This window comes from Emys orbicularis, chromosome 13 (assembly GCF_028017835.1).
Source record: "Emys orbicularis isolate rEmyOrb1 chromosome 13, rEmyOrb1.hap1, whole genome shotgun sequence".
Classification (NCBI taxonomy): Eukaryota; Metazoa; Chordata; order Testudines; family Emydidae; genus Emys; species Emys orbicularis.
In genome coordinates this window covers 16,561,849-16,581,062 of record NC_088695.1, presented here as the reverse complement: position 1 = coordinate 16,581,062, position 19,214 = coordinate 16,561,849, and the positions used below count along the sequence as shown (strand labels likewise).

General features: G+C 45.5%; 2 pseudogenes; both read left to right on the top strand.

Annotated features, from left to right (window-relative positions):
* Positions 1 to 1,638: 1,638 nt before the first annotated feature.
* Positions 1,639 to 2,624, top strand: LOC135887510 (olfactory receptor 10A7-like; annotated as a pseudogene).
* Positions 2,625 to 10,177: 7,553 nt separating this feature from the next.
* LOC135887509 (olfactory receptor 10A7-like) lies at positions 10,178 to 11,208 on the top strand (annotated as a pseudogene).
* The last annotated feature ends 8,006 nt before the right edge of the window (positions 11,209 to 19,214 follow it).

Here is a 19,214-nt window from a genome sequence, read left to right as displayed (position 1 = left end):
CGGTTTGTAAGTAACCATGTGGGGAACAGAAATGTGATAATGGTTGGCTCATCAATCTAGCAGAGAAAGGTATAACAAGCTCCAATGGCTGGAAGTTGAAGCTCGACAAATTCATACTGGAAATAAGGCACAGTTTTTATCAGTGAGGGTAATTAACCATTGGAACAATTTACCAAAGAGTCATGGTGGATTTCCCATCAGTGGAAATTTTTAAATCAGGATTGGATGATTTTTTTCTAAAGGATCTGCTCTAGTTCAAACAGGAATTAATTCAGGGAAGTCTTACGGCCTGTGTTTCACAGCAGTTCAGACTAGATGATCCCAGGGACCCTTCTGGCCTTGGAATCTATGAATAAGTGGGGAGAGATTCTGATTGGGGTGTCAGACTGTCTGAGAGGCTGGGGTTGCAGGGGGCAACCTGCCTCATTGTTCTTGGGGGGGGTATCTGGGTTAAGTGGAACCTGCTTAAACTGGCAAGGAAAGGCAGTGTTTAGATAGACAATATGTGCATAGGATTTTATTGTTTTAACCCTGTTTCCCTCTGCTAGTTATGTTTCTGTGAACCAGTCGATCACACCTGTTTTTGAAGAGGCCATCCTGAGTCACTAGAGGTTCACACTGGTCACAATGTCCATGAGAGGATTCCATAGGAGGGGACAAAGCCAGTTGTAGCTGCTGGAGATAAATACGGCTGGTGAAACAGGGATGCTGTAGCCTGCAGACACACAGCATCCATTCTATATACATGGGTGATAGAGAGATGGATATACAGCTGATTGCTTAAGAAGAGAGAGAGAGATCCAAAAGGAATAGACAAATCAGTGAAATAAAAGTTGTAACTTTCCTACCAATATTGGTTGGAATTTTCTAAGTGCCTTAATGGATTTAGGTGCCCAACTCGTCAAGAGGAGCGGGTGCCTAACTCCTTTAGAGCGCTATTGAAGTCTCAGCCTTAATAGTCCATGAATTCATGTTACAGGGAGAGAATTCCCAGCACAATTTAACAACATTTTCAGGTTCCACAACTTATATAATGGAAACAGTTTTCAACACTCATTAATATTTGCTAAAGGTGGTAAATCTGGCTCTACCTGTTGGGAATTTTTGATATTTTGGAACTGTGTAACAGTGTGAAAGAATCACAGAGGTACATTCATAGATTTATAGATTAGAAAGCCACAAAAGACCATTAGATCCTCTAGTCTGACCTCCAACACTAGATTGATTGATTGATTGATTTGGCTTATACAAAAATATGAAGACTTTCTCAGTAATGGTATCCCACATTTGGACAAACTTTGTCATGAGAAGAGATATGAGACGATGTGAATCAAACTGTGTGTCTAAATGGCTGCCCATTAATGTGGGCTCTCAGACCCTTCAATATAGCAACTGAGTTCCTGGTCTAGTTTGAGAGAGGTTGATATTTTGTTAAATCTGCTGCATAAAACTTACGATAATATATCCAAAGAGTCAACTTGCCGGCCAGCTCTGTTCCTGCAACTCCATTATCGATCCAGAGGGCTTCCTTCCCCACAACTTCTTCTTTGCTGGGTTAAAGCTTAAGTATTTTTTTGCCAATCATCTCCAAGAGGTATTTTTCTCTTCTTCAGTTTTTATCCTTCCTAGATACACCCCATGGCAAACACAGAAGGGGGGAATCAAACATCCATCACAGAATTCATCCTCCTGGGATTCGGGGATCTCCCTGAACTGCTGACTCTACTCTTCCTGCTGTTTCTAGTGATCTACATTGTGACCTTGGCCAGGAACATCCTCATTGTTGTGCTAGTTGTGGCTGATCGGCATCTTCACACCCCCATGTACTTCTTCCTGGGGAACTTGTCCTGCTTGGAGACCTGCTACACCTCCACCCTCCTTCCCAGGATTCTGGTCAGTTTCCTGACAGGGGCAAGACCATTTCTGTTAGTGGTTGTATGACACAATTTTATTTTGTTAGTTTCTTTGCTGGTGCAGAATGCTATCTGCTAGCAGTGATGTCATATGATCAGTATTTGGCGATGTGCAAACCGCTGCATTATGCAGCCCTCATGAATGCCAGGTTCTGCCTGCAGTTAGCAGCTGGGTCTTGGATAAATGGATTTCTGGCTGTTATCATAGTACTATTCCTTATTTTACAATTAACTTTTTGTGGCCTCAATGAAATTGATCATTTCTACTGTGAATCCACAGAAATGTTAAATCTATACTGCAATGGCACCAACCAGACAGAGCTTGTCATTACCATCCTGGCTGCTATATTCACTCTGCCTCCATTTGTATTAACCATAATGTCCTATCTGTCTATCATCATGACCATCCTGAGAATCCCTTCCACCACCGGGAGGCAAAAGGCATTTTCCACGTGCTCCTCTCACCTCATTGTGGTGACCATTTTCTATGGGACCCTAATCATTGTATATCTGCTACCAAAAAACAACACACAAAGAGACCTAAACAAAGTGTTCTCTGTCTGCTACACAATTCTGACACCTATGGCCAATCCCTTCATATACAGCCTGAGGAACAAAGAGTTGAAAGGGGCCCTGAGAAAAATTGCCAGTAAATGTGCAGATTTTACAAGAAATTAGAAATCACAAGGTTTTTGTTTCTTACTGTATTAAGGGGAAATGGTGAGATGCAGAGCTGGTTTATTGTTTTATAGAAACAGATTCTGGGTAGTCCCTAGTTCTGACTAGGTCTTTCGGAATGTGCTGCTATAATATTTGAGGATGTGCAAATATCTGAAATGTGAGATCAATCAATACCAGGATCTTTATATCCATAATAAAATTGAACTGTATTACACTTGGCTCGAGTTAGGCAATTCCATACATTAAACCCAAGTAAGAATATAGGATAAAAGAACAATTTACACTGGGATTATAGAAAGATCTTAAGGGGGTTAGGGGTCCAAATTTCAATGGGGTTGTGTTACCTAACTCCCTTAGGTCCCTTGACAATCCTGGCTGAATGACAAGATATTTGAAAGTATACACTGATTTCAGGTGCCTCAGCCATTGGGGACCCCCACTTGAGACACCAAGGGTACGTCTTCACTACCCGCTGTATCGGCGGGTAGCAATCGATCTATCCGGGATCGATATATCGCGTCTCGTTAAGACGCGATATAGCGATCCCCGAACGCGCTCACCGTCGACTCCGGAACTCCACCAGAGCGAGCGGCTGTAGCGCAGTCGACGGGGGAGCCGCGGCCGTCGATCCCACGCCGTGTGGACCCCAGGTAATTCGATCCAAGATACTTCGACACTTGCATATCTTGGATCGATTCCCCCCACCCCAGTGTGGACCAGCCCCAAGATTTTTCAGAGCACATAGAATTTTCATAACCTGTTGTGTGTTCAATGGTGGGACATGATCAGTTCACCTCATCCTATGGCCATCACCAACATTAACAATGGGACACCTCAAGGAAAAAGAGCTTGTCGAAATGGGGAGAAATTATTTGAATTTGAAGAAATTTGGACCTTGTTTCCAGATACTTTTGGATAAATAATGCTGAAATAATGCCTCACTTCCATTCCACTGGACCTCTCTGCTTTGTCCCTCCTGCTTCCTGCCCCCATTCCCCAACTTCCTTTTTTTTTTGCCAATTTGTGTCTTTTTTCAAATTGTTGTTACCCCCTCCCTCACATGCAAGGTTTGGCTGATTTTGTATTGCCTAGTCTTGTCGTTTTGACAAGTTGCAAAGTTGCGTAATTGCATTTTTTTTTTAGCAAGCCTGTAAAATGTGCAGTGTTGGGTGACATGTACAAGCTGTAACAATTTTTCTTGTTTGTTTCTTCATGAAAATTAATAAAAAAAGGAATCACAAAAATAAAATGACAGGACACCTCTCAATCACTGCTGGGAGGTTGGGAATTCAAATCCCCGTATTACAGAGGCACAGGGCAGATTATGGGACATGCCCAAATCCACACAGAAAGTCTGTGGTTGAGCTGGGAATTGAATGTGGATGTCCCACATCATGCTTCAGGGTCCTATCACTACACCATCCTTTGGCCCCTGAGAGGGTAATGTCTCCCCGTTCTCATTAGTTAACTTCCCGTGCTTTCTACAGGCCATAAACTACTGACCCCACAAGCAGAAGGTGAGGATTGAGAAACAGGCATTTATTCACTGTAGGAGCCATTGGATGGCAAACAAGGCAACTGATGACAAAGGGGATGCTGTACTGTTTAATGGCTACCCTCGTAGAGAGTTTGGGATGGGAAGGGGGTAGCTATACTGTACTATGGGCACTACGGAACATCAGTAATTCTCTAAAGTACGCTCAAGAATGCAGCTTTTATGACTATTAACAAAGCGATATTATTATCATTATTCCTTTGTATTATGGCCATGCTGTAATAGGACCATCCAGAAACCTGGCTCTGGCCCCATTTTGCTGTGCAATGTACAAACACAGAGTAAGAGAGGCTCGGGCTTTGTCTACACTAGCACTTTTGTAGGTAAAACTTTTATCAGTCAGGCAGGGGTGTGAAAAATTTACAGTTAGGCGAAGTAAGAAAAATGCTGTTTGAGACCCAATTAGAGTTTGATTGAGGGATATTTACTCTGTATATTGTGACATGATGCTGACTTTGTGTTTTAGTGGTTACAAAGCTTTAACATTTTGAACCTCAACAGCTACTGTCATTAAATAACTGTCTGACCCCCTCATAATTTCCCACAACTGTAAAAATTTAAATCAATACAACTAATAAACAATGTTTAAAAATAAACATCAATATTATCCATTGAAATGATAAAAAAATAAAACCTGAGTTCTACCAAGCCTAGAGACAACACACAAACAGAAGAAAGAGAGTCAGAGCCTCCCAATGTCACAGAAGAGCCGTGCCTTTTTGGTTTTAATTCTGATTATTGCTTTGGGGTGGGGTTTAGTTAGGAAGGATTTGGCTAAATGAAAAGAAGTGAGGGCAGATATGCTGAGGAGAGGGGATGGGGGCACAGAGAAGGGAAAAAGGTGGAAGCTGTGAAGGAGGAAGATATGAAGGATGTTCCAGTAGTTAGGGCATCATTCTAGCATTTGGGATTAGAACTGGATGAAATTTTTCATTTGAACAGTTTATTTGCCAAAAAAATACAGTTTTTGTTGACTGAAACTATTTGACGTGAATTTGCCTAATACTTTCAGCCCAAAACACTGGGGGTGAGGGGGCTGGATTCACAAAGAGACTTAGGGCTTGTTCACAAAATGGCTGGAGGAGAAGAAAGCAGCAGAGGTCTGTGTTTTAGCCAATGGTTGCAACACCCACCTGCAATATTGGAGACCCAGCTTCAAGTCCCTGTGCTGGAGCAGAAATTTAAATGCAAGCCTCCTGTCTCTGAGGGGAGTGCCCTAAACCCCAGGCCATAGAGTGTTCATTGGTGGATCTCTTCCAACCTTGCTGTTGAAGCTGTTCCACTTTGTATAAAATACCTCAATAATCATTGGCTCAGGGAGCAAGCATGAGAATGACTCTACAGCCCAGTGGTCGGAGCATGCAGCTGGGAGATAGAAGACCTTGACTCAAGTCCCTGCAACAATGAACATGTAATTATTGATACAAAGTGGGACAGCTTCAACAGAAGAGCCTGAGAGACCTCCCCCCCCCCCTCCCCCCGAGCAGCCTGTCGCTCCAGTCAGGGCGCTCACCAGCAGGGTTCTAGGACTGGGATTTGTATCTGGGTCTCACATATCACAGGCTAGAACCCGGGCCAAAGGTCATAAAGGCAAACAGGGACCCATTCTCCACTGCCCATTTTAATAAATGGCACCTAAGGATCCTTGGGAACTGACCCTTTTAAAAATGCCTGGAAGCCAAATGTTTCCGGTTGAGTGATGTGGTATTTTCAACCCAAAGTGGATTTTCTGTTGCATTTTGGTTTGTTGAAAATTCCAGATTTCGTTCAACCTGCAGCAATTGCCTTTTCCGATTTTTTTGGAACTGCCACCGAATAAAAAAATCAGCTGTTTGCTCAGTTCTACATGGGATACCTGTGTTCCAGTCCCTGCTCCACCGGAGATTCCCTGTTTGACCATGGAAATATCTGTGCCTCTGTTCCCCAGCTGTACAATGGAGAAAACAGGCATTCCATACCTCACAGGTGTGTTGTGAGGATCAATACATTATAGACTGTGGGTCACCCAGCTACTACGGCAAAGGGGGGCAGATAAGTACCTCTGGGAGAGGCAGAGCTGTCTCATGAACGGGAGCCTGAACACACCCAGAGGAGGTGAGATTACCCACACGACACAGCTAGTGTCTGACACTGGACTCATGCCTCTAAATAGGCTATTACTGAACTGACCACTCGGTGGAAGTGGAGCAGAAATGAGAGTGAGGGAATGTGGCAGTGATGGAGATGAAGAGAGACACTCAGGGAGGGGCCGTCTCACAATGACTAATGAGAGCCCGGCCCTGCCTGTCAGGTCTCACTCAGCAGTGATGGCAGAGGTGGGGAAAGTGATCAGGTTTAGCTAACCCTGACCTAAACGCAGCCCTTTTGTGACTCAAGTTGATGCTGTAGGGCTTGTCTACATGGGGAATGTTACCAGCATACTTATAGAGTGACAGTTACACCAGTGTAACGCCCCATCTGGACACCCTTATTCTGGATGAAGCTGGCTTTTTCCCAGTGTAGCTGGCATCACTTTCAAAGCAATATAAGCTGAACCAGAAAATGGTGCTTTGAGTCCAGAATAAGTGTTTTCACATGGGGAGTTTTGCCAGTGTTGCCATAGTGGTGTATTTGTACTGGCATTATTCCCTGTGTAGACAAGTCTGTAGCATCCCCAGCTGAAGCTAGCTTATGGTGGAAGATCCTTGCTCCATGCACCTGGTCTTGTCCCAGTAAATCGCTAGTGGGGCACCAGTAACTGGACTGGATGACTGGCCTGCACTGGGAGTGAATGCACTGGGAGGCACAAGCTGCGATTACCGTTTGGGCTAGAAGACTCTCCCCAAGAGGAGAGAACTTTGGGCCAAGCAGGCTGATTTCACCAGGACTGGTGTTTGTGCCATCTGTGTCACAAACCCAGCTGCAGCTCCCCAGACTCAGCGGAGGGAAATGCCCCTCAGAAGTAGCATCAGGGGAGACGCAACCTTCTCCCTCAGAGGATACAAATCTGAGGAGGTGAGTGCGCTCTGTCAATAGAGAGAGGAAAACATGCTCCAAGGGAGATCTCGGCACCTGCTTGTCTCTTCAGGGCCACGTGGGTCTCTTTACTGAGAGAACCCAATTTCTGGAGAGAAGTGAGAGAGAAGAACCTGACTCCTGGTCACCAATCCTGAGAGATCTAAGATCATCTACTGGAGGCTGAATACCCTGTGGTCTCATGTGAGCGTTATCCTTCATGCTGCTGCTGCTATGCACTGAGACCGAACCTGTCTGTCAGAGGATACCACTAAAGGGTTAATAGGGATACTGCCTGCCTGCTCAGCTGAGACTGATCAGTGGCCTCCCAACAGCAGCAGAGATAAAAGGGCTGCAGAGCAGACAGGTATGTTAGCTGATAGAGAGACTGAAGGACTGCCCAGAGGAGTCCCTTTTGCTTCAGCAACAGACTGGTAAGAAGCTACCTAGGCAATCAAGTTGTTCTCTCTCTCTCTGCTTAATGGTCACTAGAATTGATTGGAAAATGGAAAACCAGTTTCATTAAAAATGTTGACATTTGAAAGTTACTTCCATTAATCAAGAAGCAGTTTGCATTTTTTTAAACTTTTGGTGATTTTGTTTTTAAACTGCTGTGTGCAATAAAATAAATAGTGTCACTTCTCCCTGCTCTTTTCCTTCTTTTATTCCTTTTTCTTTTTGGCGCTTGGTAACTTTCCAAAACTTCCTCAAACTTTTTGAAAAATTACCAACACTCTTTAATTTTGAAAGAGTTACAGAGCAATAAAAGGAAAAAGTATAGAAGTTTGGGGGGGGGGGGTGGAAGAACAAGGAATTGTGAACAAACTTTAGACATGATAGTTGGCATGTTTTCTGACTCCCGTGAGCTTCTATCCATTGTAAAGGTATGACTTTGCTAGTGGAGATTTTAATGGATATTTTTATCATGCAGTTTCAGAAGCTCACTGAGCAGTTTCAATCAACAATATCTATTGGCAGAGGAATTCAAAAGTTAATCCCTGATTGTGGCAATCAGGGTCCAGACACCTCAAGGGGAGAATAGCAAGTTTAAAATAAGCAGTTGTGTATATAAAAATAGTTGAGTAAGGTAGTTGATGAAATCTTGTAATGCTCTAAACTTAATCATTGAGATATGTATACAGCCTGTGGTTATAAGTATGGATATAGGTTATGAGCACAGGTTATTACAATTTCAGTTCCACCTCGCAGTGGCCAGTCTGGTAGAGAGGGGCTCCCCCCCGATGAGACTAGCTCAAAGCGTTGTACAACCCAGGAAAAGATGAATGATGGATCCTTACAGTTAAGGGGGAAACACTAAAACATACTGGCAATCAAGTAGAGGGAGTTTCCCCTGCTCTGAATAACAATGAATCACCTTAGTCGGAGGCAGTGGCAGATTAATGATTTTGCCGCCCCTAGGCCCTAAAATAATTGCTGCTCCCGGACCCATATGAACTTGTTTTAGCTTTTCTACAAATTCGTTTGAACAAAAATTAATCTAAATATCATTAAAATAATTGAACATTTACAAGTTTTATTATAAATGAAATTACAAGTACAGCGGACCCTCGCTTGAACGCGTGTCTGTATAGCGTGATTTCGCTTATAGCGTGGGACCGCGCATGGATCCAAAACTGAGACCCACTTAATTTCTTCCGTCCGGTCATATTAACGTTTAGGATTCTCGCGAGTATGTTTACTAAATGGCATTGCGCCGTCATTGGTGGTTTCAATATGTGCTATGATTGGTAGAATCGCAGCGCCACTGATGCTGCGATTACAAAAATGCTGCTTTTATAAATTTGCCACCTCTGCAAATTTGCCGCCCTAGGCCTAGGCCTTGTTGGCCTAGGTGATAATATGCTGTTGTTGGGGGAGTGTGTGTGTGTGTGGGGGGGGGGGGGGGGGAACAACCTGCAAATCCTGTTAAAAGGGAAGGGGTTTCAAGTGAAATCTCTCCAGTAACTGAGGGACAGTCACTTGGTGGGTGCTGTCTGTGAAATGCTGAATCCCTTGCAGTTGGGGAATATGCTGGGAAAGTCTCTTATTAGAGAAGGGGTTTTTATCTAATTTGAAAGCTTAAAGGTTGATGATCCGTCTCTGTTTTGTTTTCTGCATGGCTTGCATAGGTTTTCTTGCCTTGCTATTTCATCTATGAATCCACAATTTTTCTATTACATTAACCTCATGTTTGTTTTTACCCCAGTAGGTCTCTGTGTGAACGGAGGAAAGCGTAGATGTCAAGAAGCGGGAAAGGTGCCCCTTAATCTATGGGTTTGGGGGGGGGGTCATTTGAGGGGGCTCATCCTGCAAGGAGTAACTAGGCTGATAGAAGCCAGGGCGAGAGCGTTATTCTTGTGGGCTGGCTACTGGGGTCAGGGCTGTGCCAGAGCTGGCAAAGCATTAAGGCACCCCAGGTTGCAGGGCAGGCAGGGACAGAACCCCCGACGGGTCTGCCTGATCCCCAAAGCATCACCATGATGATCACATAACCACCTAAAAACTGATCTGCATGGTACAGCACAAATGAAATCAAATAAATGCCTGCCTAAAAAGGCTTTGGCGTTCCAGTTTTGGACTGGAAAAACCACCCTCAAGGAGCACTGGTTTCTGCTGGGGATGAGTCCAAAACAAACCAATATTCAGCTGTTTGTCCCTTCTGCCTTGGAGTCTGACTTCAACTTGGCTCTCCCACATCCCTGGGAGGCTATACAGTCACGTTCACACTCCATCCCTGGCCCAATGACTGTCTGTTGCCATTCATAATGGCAATTCATAGTCAGTCATGATGACAATGAATACTCATTGGGCTAGGAAAGCTGGGTGAGAATAACTCTACAGCCTCCTACTTCATCATCAGCCTACATTGTATGAATCTCACCACCCCAGCCTGGGTTCTCAACCCAGCATTTGGGCTGTGACCTCAAGGAGAGAGAGCATTTGAATATTAATGTGTTTGAATCAATAGATTAAAGTTTAACAAATGTCATTCTCATTGTACTGTAAAGTTTATCGCTTCCCCCAGATGCATCCCATGGCAGACACGGAGCAGGGAAATCAAACGTCCATCACAGAATTCATCCTCCTGGGATTTGGGAATATCCCTAAACTGCGGGTTTTTCTCTTCCTGCTGTTTCTAGTGATCTGCTTTGTGACCGTGGCCAGGAACATCCTCATCATTGTGCTGGTTGTGGCTGATCAGCACCTTCACACCCCCATGTACTTCTTCCTGGGGAACTTGTCCTGCTTGGAGACCTGCTACACCTCCACCGTCCTGCCCAGGATGCTGGCCAGTCTCCTGACTGGGGACAGAACCATTTCTGTCAGCGGCTGCCTCACACAATATTATTTGTTTGGTTTCTTTGGAGCGACAGAATGTTCTCTCTTAGCTGCAATGTCTTATGATCGGTATTAGCAATATGCAAACCACTGCATTATGCAGCTCTTATGAATGGCAACTTATGCCTCCAGCTAGCAACTGGTTCTTGGATATGTGGATTTTTGACTATTCCCATAATAGTATTTCTTATGTTACAATTTACTTTCTGTGGTCCCAATGAAATTGATAACTTTTTCTGTGAATCTACGCAGATAATAAATCTCTACTGCAATGACACCTACCAGATGGAACTTGTTGTTACCATCCTGGCGGCTTTATTCACTCTGCCCCCATTTGCATTAGCCCTGGCATCCTACGTTTGTATCATCTCCACCATCCTGAGAATCCCTTCCACCACTGGGAAGCAAAAGGCATTTTCTACCTGCTCCTCTCACCTCATTGTGGTGACAGTTTTCTATGGGACCCTAATCATTGTGTATCTGCTACCAAAAACCAACACACTGAGAGACCTGAATAAAGTGTTCTCTGTCTGCTACACAATTCTGACTCCTATGGCAAATCCCTTCATATACAGCCTGAGAAACCAAGAGGTCAAGGAAGCCCTGAAAAAAATTGTCAGTAAGTTTCTAGATTTTATGAGAATTCAGAAACCTCAATCTCTTCAGGCAAAATGGTGTATTACTCAGATGCTGTGTGGTCCTTATTTCTTGCTCCATTGTTGGTGATATGCGCTTATAACATTTTGAGGATGTGCAAAGATTTGAAAGTGTAAGAGGAATCCATACCAGGGCTGTTGGAATAAAATTGAACTGTATTTTACTTGCTGAATGCGGGTAGATGATATCTTAGTGAATTCCATACACTAAAATAACTTAGGGCTTGATCCACAAAGGGACTTCGACATTGCAAAGACTAAGTTTTAGTGCTATGCCAGCCAATGGGAGCCTCAGCAATGATTTCGGCAGCCAGGCTCCCTATACGGTGCATGGGGAGAATTAGGCGGCTAAGAAAGGGATCCCCAGAGGTCAGCATGCGGAGCAAGGAGCTGCCTCACCCAGCCAAGAGGACAAGCCAGTTAGAAGAGTGTTGCCTAAGCCACATCTCTCCCACGGAGTTAGACACTATCTCTGCTTGGGATTTTCAGCTGTGAACCCTAAGGAGGGAGGGGGGGCACTAACCAGGTTGTTAGAGACCCAGGTTCAGTCTCTCCCCCCCCGCCCGCCTAATATGGAGCAGGGATTTGACTGTGGGTTCCCCCCCTGTCAAGGCTGCTTCCCCACTTTGAACTTTACGGTACAAAAGTGGGGGCCTGCATGAAAACTTCTAAGCTTAACTACCAGCTTAGATCTGGTCCGCTGCCACCATCCCAAAACTAATTTGCTTCCCTGGGTCGCCTTGAGAGACCTTCACCAATTCCCTGGTGAATACAGATCCAAACCCCTTGGATCTTAAAACACGGAGAAATTAACCATCCCCCCTTCTTCCTCCCACCAACTCCTGGTGAATACAGATCCAACCTCCTTGGATCTCAAAACAAGGAAAAATCAATCAGGTTCTTAAAAAGAAGGCTTTTAATTAAAGAAAAAGGTAAAAATCATCTCTATAAAATCAGGATGGAAAATAACTTTACAGGGTAATCAAACTTAAAGAGCTCAGAGGACCCCCCTCTAGTCTCAGGTTCAAAGTACAGCAAACAGAGATAAACACTCTAGTAAAAGGTACATTTACAAGTTGAGAAAACAAAGTAAAACTAACACGCCTTGCCTGGCTGTTTACTTACAAGTTTGAAATATGAGAGACTTGTTTAGAAAGATGTGGAGAACCTGGATTGATGTCTGGTCCCTCTCAGTCCCAAGAGCGAACAACCTCCCAAACAAAGAGCACAAACAAAAGCTTTCCCCCCCCCCGCAGATTTGAAAGTATCTTGTCCCCTTATTGGTCCTTTGGGTCAGGTGTCAGCCAGGTTACCTGAGCTTCTTAACCCTTTACAGGGAAAAGGATTTTGGAGTCTCTGGCCAGGAGGGATTTTATAGTACTGTACACAGGAGAGCTGTTACCCTTCCCCTTTATAGTTATGACACGCCCCCCAGGCTGTTGGAGACCCAGGTTCAGTCTCTTCCCCCACCCCCCGCCTAATATGGAGCAGGGATTTGACTGTGGGTTCCCCCCCTCAGGCGAGTGTTTTAGCAGCTGGACTGCAGAGTCGTCCTCTCTGGCCCAACACATGTTTAATTCGTTTTACACAGTGGAACTATATCCTCAGAAGACTTTGAGGGAGCCCCACACCCAATTGCCCTTCATGCCAGGGCTCGGGGAACTCACCCGAAAAGAGGGAAACCCAATTTAAATGCCTGCACCGCGTAGGGTGGAGGGGAGGGAATTGGATCTGTGTCCCCCACGTCCTGGCTGAATGCCCTAGCCACTGGGCTCAGGGTTATAATGGAGGCCTCACGCCCCCCAGCCACTTTGGTTGGGGATAGGCGTGCTGTGAGCATGCCTACCGGATCCAGCCCTGTGGGTGAGACAGGCAGGGCTGTGCCTAGCTTGAGGCTCCTGTGGGGTGAGGTGTGAGATGAATGCCTAGACTGAGGTGGCTGTGCATATGTTCGCTGGCAGATACTGGCTCCTACAGTCCTTTAGTGGCAGCGATTTAGTCACCTACGACATTAGGTGTCAGCTGAGCCGGGGTTTTGAGGCTCTCAGTGGTGCGTGAATGCTGGCTCTACGCACCTGAGTCCCTTTGTGGGACTAGCTCTGAAAACCCAAATTCCGAAGTGATGGATGCTCTTAGGCCCATGGCCTCTCAATGGGATTTATGTTCCTGTATCACTGAGTTCGCTTGAGGCCAGATGTGTTTAAAGGTATTGAGGTGCCTAGTGGGATTTTCAAAAACATCCAGGCGCAGAACATGCCAAAAATGGGTTTAGGCCCCAAGATTCTGCTGAAAGTCCCATTGATTTGTCTAAATACATTTTAAAATCTGGCTCTTGGGCATTTCTGAACATTTTACTCCTGGTCTTTAACCTCCCCTGATGAGAGCGGAGGGAATCATTACGTTTTCAGCTTGGTGGCCCATATGAGACCGGAACCTCTGCCAACTGGCCAAGGGCACAGGGTGGGCATAGTTTCACAGTGATCCCCTGGGCTGGGTATCTGCACAAGAGCTCACCAGAGGGTGGCATGTGAGGTCTGTACTGATAGCTGCTAGCACACTGGTCGCTATAACTCCTTAAGTATTATCCAGCCATGCATTTCACAAGGATTATGTATCTATACTGAAAATACCTTGGGGTTAAGCCAGGTCACCAGGAGGTGACATACCTCTGGAAATATTTCCTAACTGTAAGAATGGTAGGACAACGGAACAGATGCCTAGGGAGGTTGTGGAGGCTCCTTTACTGGAGGTTTTCAAAAGGAGGCTGGCTAGCCAACTGTCTTGGATGGTTCAGACAAAACAAATCTTGCATCTTGGCAGGGGGTTAGACTAGATGACCCTTGTGGTTCCTTCTAACCCTACAGTTTTATACCTCTGAGATAACAAGATGCTTTTCTCCCTGTCTGGCCATTTGTGTGTTGTGGGCCTCACAATGGAGGCCTATTTACAGAATGAGCCTGGTGCAAGTTAAGAGATTGCAAAATCTGAGAGAAATAGAACAGCAGGGGGTGTTGAGGGTCCTTCACCTAGGTGACAAGCTAACAGTGTGTTTGTCTTCTGAAAGCAGGGTCACCGCTAGCCTGTCTATAAAGCGCAGCAAGGATTTTGGGGGAGCAATACTCTACAAGACACGAGTATCTTGTTAACTAAGTTTGGGCTCTAGAATGCATGTTATGATTTTATTTTATTATAGGTACGCATTTGTTTCCAATACTTGCTACTACTGGAATATCTAAGCTTTGCTAAATAAACTTCTACTTGTTTTCACTATAAACATATGTAAGTTCTGTGTGTTAAGCAGAGCAGTGATCTGAGATGGAACGGGTAAGCTCAGGTGTACTGGTTCTTTGGAAGCAGCAGATCTGTGAATATGGCAAGTGTCCAGTGAACCAGGGGCTGGTCACTCCAGGGGGATGCTCTGAGGCCTTGAGCATTGGTATGTGCCTAACGCTAACTGTAAAGTAACAATGGGGCCTGCATAGGCCTAGAGAGGAGTGCTTGTGTCGCCCATGGCTGGTGGAGTTGGGGAGCTGACCCCCGGTAGGTACAAACAAGTCTTCCTCACACTGAGGGCAGGCAGTGGCAAAGTGCTTCACAGCACTGGGTATTACAGGAAGTGTCACAGCAAAACTGATTAAATTAGTACTTTTTTTGTTTCTACCAAAATGAGTCTCTCACTGAAATGAGAGACTGAAAATTTTTTATTCAAGTTGAATGAAATTTTTTCAATGTGAATTTAAAATATTTCAAGACATTCCCAATTTTTTTCCCCAAAACTCTTCAGCAAATTCAACCTGAATTCCTGAATGGTTTCACTGCCCTGAAAAATGCTTTTTTTGTGTGCAAATTTACCATTCACTGAAAAAATGTCTCCATGCTCTACCCGTGGGCCATGAGTGACTCTATCTGGGTAATTGTCTACCTGGACTCTGTGGGAGAAGGGATGCATAGAACATTTGCTCCCCACTCTCGTAGATTGCATTGGATACAGGCTGAGTGTAGGGCTGTGCGGTGGGATATTTGTGGGAACTCTTGGATTGTGAACTTGGGAACCACGTGAGAGATGAGGACCATGGGGTGGAGGAATACTCCGAGGGGTAAGGATGCTGGGTGCTCCTTGTCCCAGATGCTATATAGCTCAGGCCCCAGGTCTCAATGGCATGGCACAGGCTGATGGTGTTGGGAAAGCAATGAAAATGTTGATATGTTGAATAATGACCCCCTGAGAGGGCTCCGGATTTACATCCCTTCTCTAAGTGGCTGCATTGTGTAACAGTCACTAGGTAGCAACATTGCACATTTTACACTATTTATACTGCTATAAAGTCTAATGGACCTTAGATGGCAAAGCAGTGTAGTGAAGGAGTAGTCATGTCTGTGTTACTGGGACAAGGTGAGAGCTGAGAGTCATGTAAGAGAAAAGGTCACCTATCACTAGGCTTGACAGAAGTCCATTTTTATTTGTTTCAATGGATAATATTGATTTAATCCATAAAAATAAAAAATACTTAAATACATTTTCAGTTGCAGAAAATTATGGGGGATCAGACCGTAGGTGTGTCAGTCAATAGTTATTTAATTACAGTAGTTGTTGAGATTCAAAAAGGTAAAGCTTTAAACTGTTAAAACACAAATTTTTAACATCACGTGTCAAAATATAACAAGTAAATATCCTTAAATCAAACTCTAAGTTCTCAAGCAGCATTTTTCATTCTTTGCCGATCTGTAAATTTCAATAATCATCAATGGAAATATTTTTCCCTCAGTTTGTGTTCGGTGAAATCAACATTTACCAATAAAAATCTAATTCTTCCAAGCCGAGGTATAGTTCATCCTTTCCTCTTTTTTACCCTCTACAGAATCCTCCCAGCTCTCACTGATGGCTTCTTATGTCTCGTTATATATCTATTTTCCGCAATAGACTCCCCATATGTATCCCTTACACTGTGCTGCCATGTAGTACACAATAAATCAGTCTCTAAGTTTCTCAATCTGTGCGTCGGGACCCAAAATTGGGTCGCCAGAATGTTTCAAAGGGTTGCGTAGCAACTCCTGTCCCAAAGGGCTGGCTGGGCTCACCTCCCTGCTCCAGGCACTGCAACCTTTGGGGCCCTAAGCAGGAATATTTTGGGGTGTCCCGCACACACAACACATACTAGTAAATAATAGGGGGCTCCTTTGAGCTGCTCAGGGCCCTAAGCAATTGCTTAGCTGGTGCTAGGCATAAGCACACTCTGCTCTGGGGTCCCAGCACCACTCAGGTTTGGCCCAGGCATCATGATGACAGAAGCCCGGGTAGGCCAAATATGACTGAGTGGCACTGCAACCACATGAGCCAGGTCACACCTCCACTCTCACAAATTTGGTCCAGTCAGGGGGGCAGGGCCATCCTGAGCAGCGCTGCAACCCCGGAGGTTGCAATGCCCTGACTGGAGAGCCAAGCCCAGCCAGCCCCACAGCACAGGAGCTGCAGGAGCCACCACTGTGGGTCCTGCCCAGTACTCGCTCCAACTACTCTGGGGCGGCAGGACCCAACCAAAACCACCCCAGCCCCCAGCCCCCCGCAGCCCGTTTACTGGGTCACAACAGGCCATAAATATTTACAGCTGGGTCCTGAGCCCAAAAAGGTTGAGAACCACTGATCTAGACACTTACTGACAATTTTTCTCTGGGCTTCCTTCACCTCTTTGTTTCTTGGGCTGTATATGAAGGGATTGGCCATAGGAGTCAGAATTGTGTAGCAGACAGAGAACACTTTGTGTAGCAGACAGAGAACATACCTGCCTCTGGAAATTTCCACTACATGCATCCGACGAAGTGGGTATTCACCCACGAAAGCTCATGCTCCAATACGTCTGTTAGTCTAAGGTGCCACAGGACTCTTTGCTGCTTTTACAGATCCAGACTAACACGGGTACCCCTCTGATACTTAACTTTGAAGAAGTTAGAGAGGGAGAAGGAAAAAAATCAAGTCTGTTACTTTGCCACTTTTGCAATTTTTCAAACTTTGAGGAAGTTTTAGAAAGTCACTGAGTGGCAAAATGGACAAGGAATTTGTGTGTGTGTATGGGGTGCGGGGGGAAATGACATTATTTAGTTTATTGTTTTTAAACCACTGGGTGCAATCACCAAAAGTTTGAAAAAATGCAAAGTTCTTTATGATTGATGGAAACAGCTTTCAAATGCCAACATTTTTACATATGCCATGTTTGTAGCCATGTGGGTCCCAGGATATAGAGCAGCAAGGTGGTTGAGGTGATATCTTTAATTGGATAACTTCTGTTGGTGAGAGAGACGAAGCTTTCAAGCTTACCCAGAGCTCTTCTGTCATTCTGGGAAATGTGCTCAGAGGGTATGTTTACACTGCAATTAAACCCCATGAGGGGAGAGTGGCCTAGAGCTCAGGCTCCAATCTGAGCCCAAATGTCTACATTGCAATTTTACAGGCAGAGTCAGCTGACACAAGCCAGCTGCAGGTGTTTAATCGCAGTGTGACATAACCAAAGTGTAACAGCTAAATACAAGGTGGAACAGATTGTTCAGCATAAGTAGTAAACAACTTTCAAGGGATCAGGCAAGGTGAAGTGGCCCATTAATACTTCTCCAGTAATAAAGGGGGGAGGAGAAAAGCTGAGGTTGGGGAGGGAGTTAAGTGTCTTACAGATTGTTGTAATAGACCACAAATCCAATGTCTCTGTTCAGTCCATGATTTTTAGTGTATAGTAAAGTAATTAATTTAACCCCCCAGACTCATCTTTTGAGGTTTATGCAGGTTGCCTTTGAGGACAAGGCCTGATAGGTCAGATATGGAGTGACTGCTTTGTGAAAAGAGTTCACCCACGGGGGATATGGTGTTTTATCACTTTTTTTTCCTGAGAGTTCATTTGATAGGGTAGTGATTGACTGACTGTCTGGCTTCACCCACAGAGTTATTTTGGGGGGGCATTTAGTCCACTGGATGAGGTACGCCATATGTGATAGGCATTTGTAGGACTCATGGATCTTGAAAGGTGTGTGGTGGCGGTGGGGTATTCTCATCACAGAAGTGGAGATATGACTACAGATGTTGCATCTGTTCTGGCAGGGTCTGGTGTTGCTTTGAGTTAGTGTGTCCTGGTCTGTGGGGAGTTTGCATCTTATGATGAGGTTGTGGGGGGGTTGTTTGAAGACCTGAAGAGGGGGTTCAGGAATGATTTCTTACAGGATGGGGTATGTAGACGAGTGGATTCACCCCTGCGGCACCTCCTGCTGGTGACTTCCGGGAATTAGCTCATTCCAGCTCCGGAACACCCTCTGCAGGCCTCTCTGTGATCTGCCTGCCCTCTGGCCCCGTGTCCCTCCCAGGACCCCGGTGCCCTGTTAGCTGGGGTGCTGCCCCCTGGCAGTAACCCATTTCTCTCAGGGTCTCCCCTCCCTGGGGAACCCCCACTCACTACCCCCACCTCACCTCAGTATATGGCTACTGCCAGTCATTGTCTAGCCCCCACGCCCTGGGGCGGACTGCAGTATCAGCCTACTCATCACTGACAAGGTTGGGTTTGGACCTACTGCCTTTGCCTACCCCTGGGGTGCCCTCTGCAACCCCTAGTACCTATTAGCCAAATGCTAGGCCACAGCTTGGGGCTTTCCAGGCTGGAGCTCCCCAGCTCCTCTGCCTTTCCCCAGCCCTGCTCCACTCAGGTACCCTGTCTCTCGCTCCCTACAGCCAGGCCCTTCTCTCTCTGGGTGCAGAGAGAGACTCTGTGTCTGAGCTCCTGGCTCCCTGCCTTTATAGGGCCAGCTGAGTCTGTTTGGGGAGTGGCCCCAGCTGCAGCCACTTCCCCCCAATCAGCCCAGCCTAAAAGCTGCTTTCTCCAGCCACAGGCCCCTCCCAGGGCTGTTTTTAAGCCCTTCAGGGCAGGAGCGGGGTAACCACCCTGCTACAGGGTACCAGTTGAGTATGGGTTGTAATTGTTTAATGATACCCTGGTTGTCACCTACCACATCACACTGGAATCCATACAGGGTATGTGGCAGGAGGGGTCCCCTCCCCTTTCTCCGCACCCCCCCCCCCATGTTAAAGCCAGTTCTATCAGG